General features: G+C 54.5%; 1 protein-coding gene across 5 annotated transcripts in view; it reads right to left on the bottom strand.

Moving 5' to 3' along the window:
- The window catches only part of PTH1R (parathyroid hormone 1 receptor), a 24373-nt gene that overhangs the window by 11320 nt on the left and 3356 nt on the right, over window positions 1-9697 (bottom strand). Inside the window, exon 1 of one of the 5 annotated variants that reach the window (XM_024751461.1) lies at window positions 8647-8667. The exons of 3 other annotated variants lie outside the window; for them this stretch is intronic. The gene's annotated coding sequence lies outside the window, so the exon portion shown is untranslated. One more of the 5 variants, XM_024751462.1, reaches the window with a different exon arrangement.

The raw sequence follows: 9697 nt of genomic DNA, 5'->3' as shown, positions 1-9697 counted from the left end.
GGGCCCCGTTATGCGGGGGCGGGCAGCCGCCGGGAGGGTCAGGGAGACCGCGGCAGGGAGAAGTTAATTGACCGAGTCTCTCGGTGGCAGCAGCAAGGGCTTCTAGGGCCAAGGAGTCTCCAGTTGGCTCGGCTGGGATTGGGTTCTGCTGGTTTCACTTAGCAGAGGCGCGTGCGCGTCTTTGCGTGGGCGCGTGTGAGTGGCGGCACAGCCTTGAGTGGCCGCGCACAATGCTGTCTGGCTGGTGTGTGCACTCGTGTGTGCCCCTGTCTCTGTATATTCTCACGTGGAGATCGTCCAGCATGCACATTTGGGACGTGAGCCTGAGGTGTCTGTGAACATGCGTGTGTACCTATGTTTCTGGGCAAAAGTCCGCGTGTGTGTGTCTGCGAGAGTGTGATACGGTTGCTCATTAGCCTGCATGTCTGGGGGTGTCCGTGCTTTCGCGGATCACTGGCGTCTGAGTTGGACCCTGAGATCTCAGCTGGACCCAATGCCCAGGAACTGCTGGAGAGATTCCCACGTGCTTTACGTGCTTGCTGCTGGCCCCTACAGCTCCTCTAACTTCCCCCACCTGCAGCTAAGGCTGAGCAGGCTGGGGCAGAAGTAGCCCTGGGGAGATGGGGCTTGAGGGAGGACAACTAGGGTTTTCCCTAATCCAGGGGGCTCCAAGACTAACCTGAAGCTCTCTTTGTGCCTCTGGCATTGGGGATCCAAGCTGCTGAGAGGTCTGATCCCTGGGTAGCTGCCCTGCCCATCCCACCCCCACTACAGCACCCTTTCACCTCCATTTCCATTATTGCAACTAGTACCTCTGTCAGTAACCGCCACCACCATCACCACCACAACCAACACCACCAACACAACCACGCCGCCCACCGCCAATACCACCGATACCACCGGTAGCAGCAGCAGCACCATTACCCCCATGAGCACTAACTACTATTGCCATCGGTATACCCACCATCATCACCATCACCACCACCAGTGCCGTTTCCACCAGCACGATCACCACCGTGACCACCACCACCACCTCCAGTATTACCACCAGCATTGCCATCCCCACCCCCACCAGCACCATTACCACCAAAGGCAACATCAGCACCATCACTGCCACCAGCCCCGTAACCACGGCCAGTACCACCTTTCCTATCATCTTATCCTTACTCCCTCAGCATGCCCCCTTCCCCACCACCCCTTCTCCTTCTGCCCACCTTCATCTCTTTCAAGATGAACAGATAATCACCAGATTTTTTTCCAGCTGAGGAAAAGCTCCTGAGTGGCTGACAGGCTTCCACCAGTCCCCAAAGTCTGGCACACCAGCCCTCCCGACAGACAGACTAGCCCACTGATGTGACCCACTGAGGGTTATGGCTGATGGCCTAGACTAAAGGCAGGCAGCCATGGGTTGAAAACTGCCCATTTGGCAGACTGACAGACAGACAGGTGTGCAGCTGGGTGACGACCAGGAACTGACCCACACACCCTCTCACAGGCCCAAGGCATCTGCTCAGCCGCCACCTACTGCTACCGCTGCACTCTGTGGCCAAGAGGAGGCACATCCTCTTTTCTGGAGTCTCATTTCCTGGTGGGTCTGGGAATGCCCAGGAGAGGGGAAGGTATGTGCTTCAGGCACCAGACAGCCCCCAGATTCCTTCACCCACAGGGACGGTGGCACCATCTCTGGCCTCCCTGGACTGTACGACCCATTTCTCTGTCACCCAATCATGGCAGAACTGCCATTGCAGCAAGAAGAATTCAAGCCAAGGAGTCAAGAAAGCACTTTCCCAAGGAGTGGAGGGCAGCTCTACACCAAGAGCATCCCCACTTGCTTTAGAGTACAGCTCCCCTGCCTGGAATTCGTCCATCACCTCTCCCTCCAGCTGCACCCTCTCCTCATCTAAGGAGATTCTGCCACCAGCACTGGAACTTGAATCCCGTCTCCACCACTGACTGGCTTCGTATCTTTGGCAAAGCTGTTTAACCCTTGTGCCTCAGTCTCCCATGTGTAAAATCAAGATAATAATAGGGCTGTTGTGAGGGTTAAATGAGGTCCTGTATGAAAAGCTTGGGCAGGGGTGGGGCCCACAAAAAGCTGGTTGCTATTATTACCACTGGGTCAGCAGCAGCACCAAGTCATGGCTCCCCACCTCTGGCTATGGGCCACTGTGCTGCTGGGCACCATGGGCGCCCCCAGGCTCAGGACCAGAGAGGCAGGGGGAGACTGTCTGAGTAGATGACTGAGACCAGGGGGCCACAGTGAGGAGCAGGTGGGTGGTGGGACTCCAAGGAGGACTGGGAGCAGGGGGTACAGGAGGGCCTGCAGGTGAGGTCTGCCTGACCAGCTTTTGGGGTGAAATGACACCCCGATAACTCCCTGCATTTCTGGATCCACCCTGGACTCACACTAAGACTCAGGGTCACCGCCAGACCCCCATACTTGGGCTTAAGGGGCAGGAGGGCCCCTCCTCTGCCTCTGCCCTGAGTGAGGTCTTTTCTAATGGAGTGATGCGGAAAATGCCGATAGCTCTGATCCTGGCCCGGCCACTCCATCCGCTGCGCCCTCCCCGACCAGCCCCTTCCCCCCTGCAGAGTTCAGTTCTTCCTGGCCCAGCTCCTGGTAAGGACTCAGACTTGTATCATTTTAGATCCAGAGAGTCTGTGCATCACGGATGAGGACTGAGGGACCTGAAGCTGGGTCATGGCCAAGGGTCAGTTAGTCCATACCCACCACTGATAGGGTCACCTAGCCCTGGTGCCAGGTGTCCCGAACCCCTCTTCCTCCCACACCCCTCCTACAGTCTTGGGTTAGGGCTGACTTCCCCTGACCTAACCATTGTAGGGCTCGGCTGTAGCACTCTCCCCATGTTCAGCCCTCCAACATGGAACCTTCCTGTGTGCACACATGTGCGTGATTTGCAGTTTGTGAATATGCAGGGAGAGAAGTGGCCTGGGAGCCTAGGGCTGGTATTTGTGGGGCCACAGGCAGGGTGCAGATGCGGGCTGGAAGCCAGTATGTTATCTACAAACATAGAAGCTGCTGTCTCAGAGAGAAAGTAATGTGTGGTCAAGAAGCCCGGATGTGCTTCTCATTTCCTGAGTTCAGAAGCTCAAAGGAAGAGAAAAGCCATCTGCTCAGTACCCCTCCCGCCAGGGGGCAAGCAGCTCCTCCTAACTCAGCTCCCAGGGAGACCCCACTGAGAACGGTGTTGGAGCCGCAGACGACAGTGATGGCGGCAGTGGGGGTGGAGGTGAAGACAGTGAGTGGGGCGATGTCAAGGCTAATGATGGTGATGGAGGTGTGATGGTGACAGTGGTGGAGAGTCAGTTTCGTGCCACTGACCAAATGAGGGCCACTCCTCTCAGTTCCTCTCCTAACTGCCAAATTCCACACACTTGCTGTCAGTGATCCCAGACATGCCTACGTTCTCCTCCTCCAGGCAAAACAAAGGAGGAAATACAAGGGATCCTTCTTCAGCTGCTGACACCTCTGTCTCTGGGAAAGAGGCTCCTTCTACTGCTTGGTGTCAGCCTCAGGAGGCCCTCTTGGGTCATCTCATCTATCACTCTGACTGGCGTCAGCCTGCTCCCCCAGGGGAAGACAGCTGCTGGCTTCTTGCTCACCTCTAGAGAAAGCAGATCTACCAACATTCATCCCTGGATGTGACCAGTGTCTCCCACCCCATGAGAGCCCCTCTACATGCTGGCACCAGCCATTGCCCCTGGAGCTTTAACCACATCTCCTTCAACATCCCCATCTTACGAATGAGGCCACTGAGGCAAGAGTACAGTTAGAAAGAAGAGGGCCAGGAGTGGAGCTAAGGTCTGCTTGACACTGAAGCAACAACCCCAGAGGAGGGGAAAGAAAGGAGGAAGTACCCCGCCACATGGGTCCTCTAGTGCCAGCCTCAATACCAGTTTTCCACAGAGTTCTTCTGGATTCTGTCTTTCACTGTGTCAGGCAAGAGCCTCTCTGCAGAGCACCTAAGGCAGCCTCCACAAAGGTAATTCAGGAATGGAGGAGACGTAGAGGTGATCAGGTGGTGATGGCGTGGGCGATGGCAGCTTGTGCTCAGCTCTAACTGGGCAGAGGATAGTTGCACCCTCGTATTAGGAGGGAGGAGAGTTTGTACCTTCAGAAAAGCCAGGAGGAGAAAACCTCGGCTAACAGGAGACCCCCTCGTGACCTCCTGGCCTTCCTGCCCCTCTTCTCCAGGTTCCACTACTGGGACCTGTGCTGGCACCCCTCGATGTCTCCCATGCCGGCTGGCTAGGCACCGCTCCCTGCCCTTGCTGCCTTCTGTCTGTCTGTCTGGCCTGAGCAGGCTGGGACGGGTTCCCTGCCGGGGACGCTTCTGCCCCACCACGCCATGGCTGACAAGTGCTGACTTTTCCTCCCCTTCGCCTGGCCTTCCTGAACAGGCTGCCTGTGTTCGGGGCTGGGAGGGGCTGGGGGGAGGCACTGTGACGCCTCTCATCCTGGCCAGCGTGGAGGCCTTCAGGGCAGGCAGTGGGATGGAGCCTGGGATGGCAGAGTTGGCTGCTAGGACCCTGTGGATCTTCGTAAGTGGCCTCTACCTGGGCTTGGAGACCAAGGCCCAGAAGGATGGTATGACCTAACCTAACCATAACCTGGTCAGCAGAACAGAATCCTACCAGGTCTCACCTCTGCAAAAGGCAGGTCCCAGAGTTGGGGTTCTGAAAGGTTTGGAGGTTTCTGATGTCTTTGAGAATCTGAGCAAAACTTTGCACGCTCTCCCAGTCACACTATATTTTGCAGACAATTTCAGGCATCTGCAAACCCCCCACTCCACCCTTTCTTTTTCCTGGGGGCTCTCTGAAAGAGCTGCCTTCCTGATGTGGTGGCCGGACCAGGGAGTGTCCCCAGAAGGCCCACAACAGGAATCTGGGGGAGGCCTCTTGATGCCTCATTAAAACATTCCGAAGAAAACCCAAGTTCCCTGGAGGGCTCGGCCCCCCTCCTCCTGCTCTGTCCACAGGCAGCTCCCAGAGCTGGGGTGGAGGGTGGAGGTATTTAAGAGCAGGTGATATAAAAAGCTTCAACGAATCAATACGAAAAAGACAAATAACCCGTAGAAAGATGGGTAATGGCTCTGAGCAAGCTCTTAGAAGATGGACAATAAGCCAATGTAAAAGTCCAAAAGCTCACTGGTAATTGGCATATTAAAATGGCAAGAGACACCATGGCAAAGGTGAGGAAAAGAATCTTCGGGCTACCCTGTGAGACAGAGGGTGTGGGGAAGAGACCTCCTCCGTCATTCCTAGTATTGAGTACAAACCCACACAGGCTTTTTAGAGGGCAGTTTGGCCATATCTATTAAAATAAAAAATATGCATGTTCTCAGACCCAGCAATGACAGAATCTAGAAATATCCTACAGGGAAATGGTCACACAAGGACCTGAGAAGGCACTTCAAGGAGTTTCCCTGCCACCATCTGGAATCTCTCTCTCTCTCTCTCTCTCTCATACACACACACACACACACACACACACACTCATACAAACACACATGAAACTATCTAAATGTACATTCCTAGGGACTGCTTAATGAATCGCAGGTTTTGGAACACTATGCAGCATTTAAAAAGATTTATATTTACTGAAATGAAGATCTCCAAGACACACCTTTAAGTAGAAAAATGCATATGGCAGAGCCCTATCTACAAACTGCTATCATTTACTAAAAAACAAATAGAGGGGCTTCCCTGGTGGCACAGTGGTTAGGAATCCGCCTGCCAATGCAGGGGACATGGGTTCGAGCCCTGGTCCGGGAAGATCCCACATGCTGTGGAGCAACTAAGCCCGTGCGCCGCAACTACCGAGCCTGCGCTCTAGAGCCCGTGAGCCACAACTACTGAAGCCCGTGCACAGCAACGAACCCAATGCAGCCAAAGATAATAAATAAATTAAATAAATAAATTTATAAAAACAAACAGACAGCAAATGACAGAATAAAACTATCTACTTTATATGCACACAAAAAGGTACCTGTTTGGAAATATACAGAAAAAGATCTGGGAGGACATCCCCCACCCACACTGTTTAAAATTGTTTTCTCTAGAATAGGGAATGGGTTTGGGAGTAATCAAGGATAACTTCTGTTTAATCCGTATTACTTGACTCTTTTATAAGAAAGAACATATTCCAGTATTAGTTATGAAATTAAAATAAGAAAATAAAAGTAAAATAACCAAAGGATTCTACTTAAAAAAAAAAAAGAAGAAAGAGAGAAAAGGAAGAAAAAGAAAACCTAAGTGGGACATAGGGATCTCCTGCCAGCATAAGCCCTCACCCTGCTTTGGAGGAAGAAGCTCAGTGCAGGAGTCTGAAGACTTGGGTTCAAATCCCACCTCTGCCACAGACTCACTGTGTGACCCTCAGGGCCCTTTCCCATAAAATGGGTGGATGAACAGATGGAATGAGAAAATATTTGTGACCATTTCTAGGTCAGAATCTGGGGACGGCCACTGTTCAATACGTGTTGGTTCCTTCCTGTCTTTAAAAGTGAGCCCCTTGGCTGAGCTGCCCTTGGAGCCTGCTGAGAATCGTTCCCTGGGTCCCACCTACCACAATCTCTCCTGAGTCTGACCCTGAGGTCATATCCCTACACTCTAAGCCTCCCAACCCCACAACGCTGACCTTCAGCCTCTCCCACTGCAGTTTCTCCTTCGCAAGCGTGCATGCTGAGGGTGTCCTTAGGATGAGGCATCCCCAAGGATAAGACCACCCGTTTCCTCCCACTCACAATCTGTGGGCCCATCCCTTCCTCCAAACTTCACCCCACCTGACTCCCAACCTCACAGCTACTCTTTTCTGTAAGGCACAAGATGGACCAGCTGAGTCTGGCCACAGCCAGTGTCCTCCCAGTGGGACACTTTTTGGTCCTCCTCATGGAGGATGATGTGAGCCTGGTCCTGGGGCCAGCTGGGCAGGCAGCATATAGGTTTGGTGACAGGGTCCATCAGCTGGGGGTGGAAGCAGTATCCCCTGGGTTTAGGAGAGGGAGCTGGCAGACTCAGTTTCTTGCTGGCTCCAGCTGAGGCCAGGGGGCCTACAGGGTGTTGGGTGACCCTCAGGCCATATCCTCTATCCCCGGAGCCACGGAACGTTCATTGCACTCACGGCCTGAGTGTGCAGCCACAGATGTCTCAACAAGGTCCCAGGGCAGACCCAGCCCTGGCATCCCTCCTCCTTTCCTACCCTCAGCCTTGGGCCACGGCTAAGCTGGGCAAATTCTCTGCATGTGCCTCAGCTTCCCTGGAAGTCAGTGTGGGTCCCTCACAGAGGCACAGGGCTTGGCACTTGTTGACATGCAACAAATAATGGTCATATCGGTTGTGTGAAGGTCAGTTAAAGGGGACAATAACAGAACCTTTCTCAGAGGGTTGTTGGAAAGATTAAACTAGCTAATATTGTAAAGTGCTTAGAACAGTTTCTGGCAAGCAGACAGCACTACAGAAGCATTTATTAAATAAAAACAAGAAAACAATAGACCTGGATGCACATGTGACCACAAACACACACACACATGCATAACTATGCTTCTACAAGTCATGTGCAGACCACAGCCTCAGACACACGTCAGCTCACACAAGGTCTCAGACACTCGCACTTACGCAGACCCAGAGAATACCATGCTGAGTCCCACAGAGCCCTGCTTCGACACACAGATATACTCACAGGTCACCCACGCCCATCACCCTGTCTATTCCTCTACAGTCACTTGCACACATGTGTGCACACAGACCACACTGGCTGGCTCTGCACAGTGGCTATGCTCACACACCCTGGAAGGGGCCCTGGGAAAGGTAAGCCTGGCCCGAGGGGAGGCTGGGGAAATGGCTCTGGGCCCCGGCATTCACCAGTGTTTGGAGCATCCCTGCACAGGGTGCTGATAGTCTCTGAACCTCAGTTTCCTTATCAACAAATCCTTGTATGGGGCGATGTCTCTGGCTTTGGGGTGCCATGCTGTGTGGGCATGGACAACAGTGAATGGGGTGTACTGAGGCCAGCAGAGGAGAGCAGAGCCTCAGATCAAGGGATTCTTAGGCAAATGTTTCCTTCTTGGTGTCTTTTTACAGATGGGGAAACTGAGGCGTGGAGAAGGATAGCCCAAGGTTACACAGGCATTGGCAGAGCTGGAGGAATCCAAGAGCTCCTGCCTTCCCGCCTGGGGCTCCACCTGGATAGGGAGCTGGTCAGGGGAAGGCTGCCTGCCTGTGTCTCTAGATGGCAAATAGCCGCACCTGGGAGGTGAGGGGGAGGCAGCGGGGGTTCTTGAAGTCAGACACAGGCAGACAGTCTCCTCAGCAATTGCTGATTCCCCCAGGACAGGGCTGCTGTGGGATCTGACTCCCCAGGAAATGGTCCCCAGACCCTGGCCCAGTCTGAGGAGGGTACTCAGCTCTTTGTCTCCAGCTCTTGGCCTCCGCCAGTCTCTCCCTATTTTTCTTTGCTATTCTTGGTCTATCTACTCCTCCTGCTCTGGGGAGCTCTCACCCCCATCTTTGTCTCTGCCTCTCTCTTCTCTCTCTCTAACCTTATCTGTCTGTCGCTTCTTCTCTCTCTGGTCCCCTCTTGGCCTCTGCTCTCGGGAGGGTACGAATGTGGGTCTCCTCACTCACCGGAGCATGTTTCTCCTGTGGGAGTGTTCTGTGAGGTCAGTCTCCTTCAGGGGAGCTCCATCCCTCCTCCATGCCACACCATACCCGCCTCCCTGGGCAGACATCTTCCAGTCTGGGTGAAGCTGGGCATGAGTGCACGCATGTGTGTGTGCATGCGAAGGTGAGAGCTTGAGGGGCCCTTAAATCCTACCCCCTGACCTCAGACCCACAGCCCTGTGTCCCAGATTGCAAACAAAACTTGCAGAAAACAGAGGACCCCAGAGCAAAGTCTGTGTGACCCTACATCAGGGCCAAAGCCTAATCTTCTGCTAGATCACACTGTCATCTTCCAGGGAGACACAGAGCAGTGACGCTCAGAGAAGCAGAAGATAGGAGGACCCTAACCACAGATTTCCAGACCTGGGACCCCAACCCAGTCTTCAGAAATAGGGAAATCTTAGGCATCTGGAACCCAGAGTTCAGACATCCCAGAGACAGCAGGCACCGAGGATCCCGGGCCAGAGGGGACGCCCACCCAAAGTTCAGGATACTGGGGGAACTCAGGCCTCTGAGCCCTGGACACCTTCCCCCCACCCCCAGCCCCCGCCCAGGGACCCCAGAGCAAGCCCGAAGCCTGTCCTGGACTGCGAGCGGGGGACTTACTCTCCGGGCGTGCAGCTTGGGTACTCGATCCCAACTTTGCAAAGACACTGAGCCCTTCGGCGATCGGGCCGCCAGCTCCTTGCCCCTCGGCCCCCTCTGATCCTCATCCCGTCCGCGGCCGCCTCCGGCACTCCCTCCCCATCCTCGGCTGGAGCCCCGCCTGCGCCAGCGCCGCTAGAGCGCGCCTGCGGCCGGGACGCCCGGTCTCTCTGCCTGTCTGTCGGTCCGTCTCTAGCTCCCCCGGCCTTGGCCTCCGTTCTTCCAGCAGCCCCGAGCTCCGTTTCGGTCACTCCCTCGCTCCCTCCCTCCCCTCCCCCTTTTCTCTCTACGAAAACATTTGCAAGTTTCCAAAAAAGCCACGGAGCCGAGCGGCGCGGGGCTGGCGGCTCCACGGGGCTCAGAGGAGGCG

This window comes from Neophocaena asiaeorientalis, unplaced genomic scaffold (genome assembly GCF_003031525.2).
Source record: "Neophocaena asiaeorientalis asiaeorientalis breed wild unplaced genomic scaffold, Neophocaena_asiaeorientalis_V1.1 scaffold221, whole genome shotgun sequence".
Lineage (NCBI taxonomy): Eukaryota > Metazoa > Chordata > Mammalia > Artiodactyla > Phocoenidae > Neophocaena > Neophocaena asiaeorientalis.
Note: the sequence above shows the minus strand (reverse complement) of the source record. Positions and strands in the feature narration are given on the sequence as shown.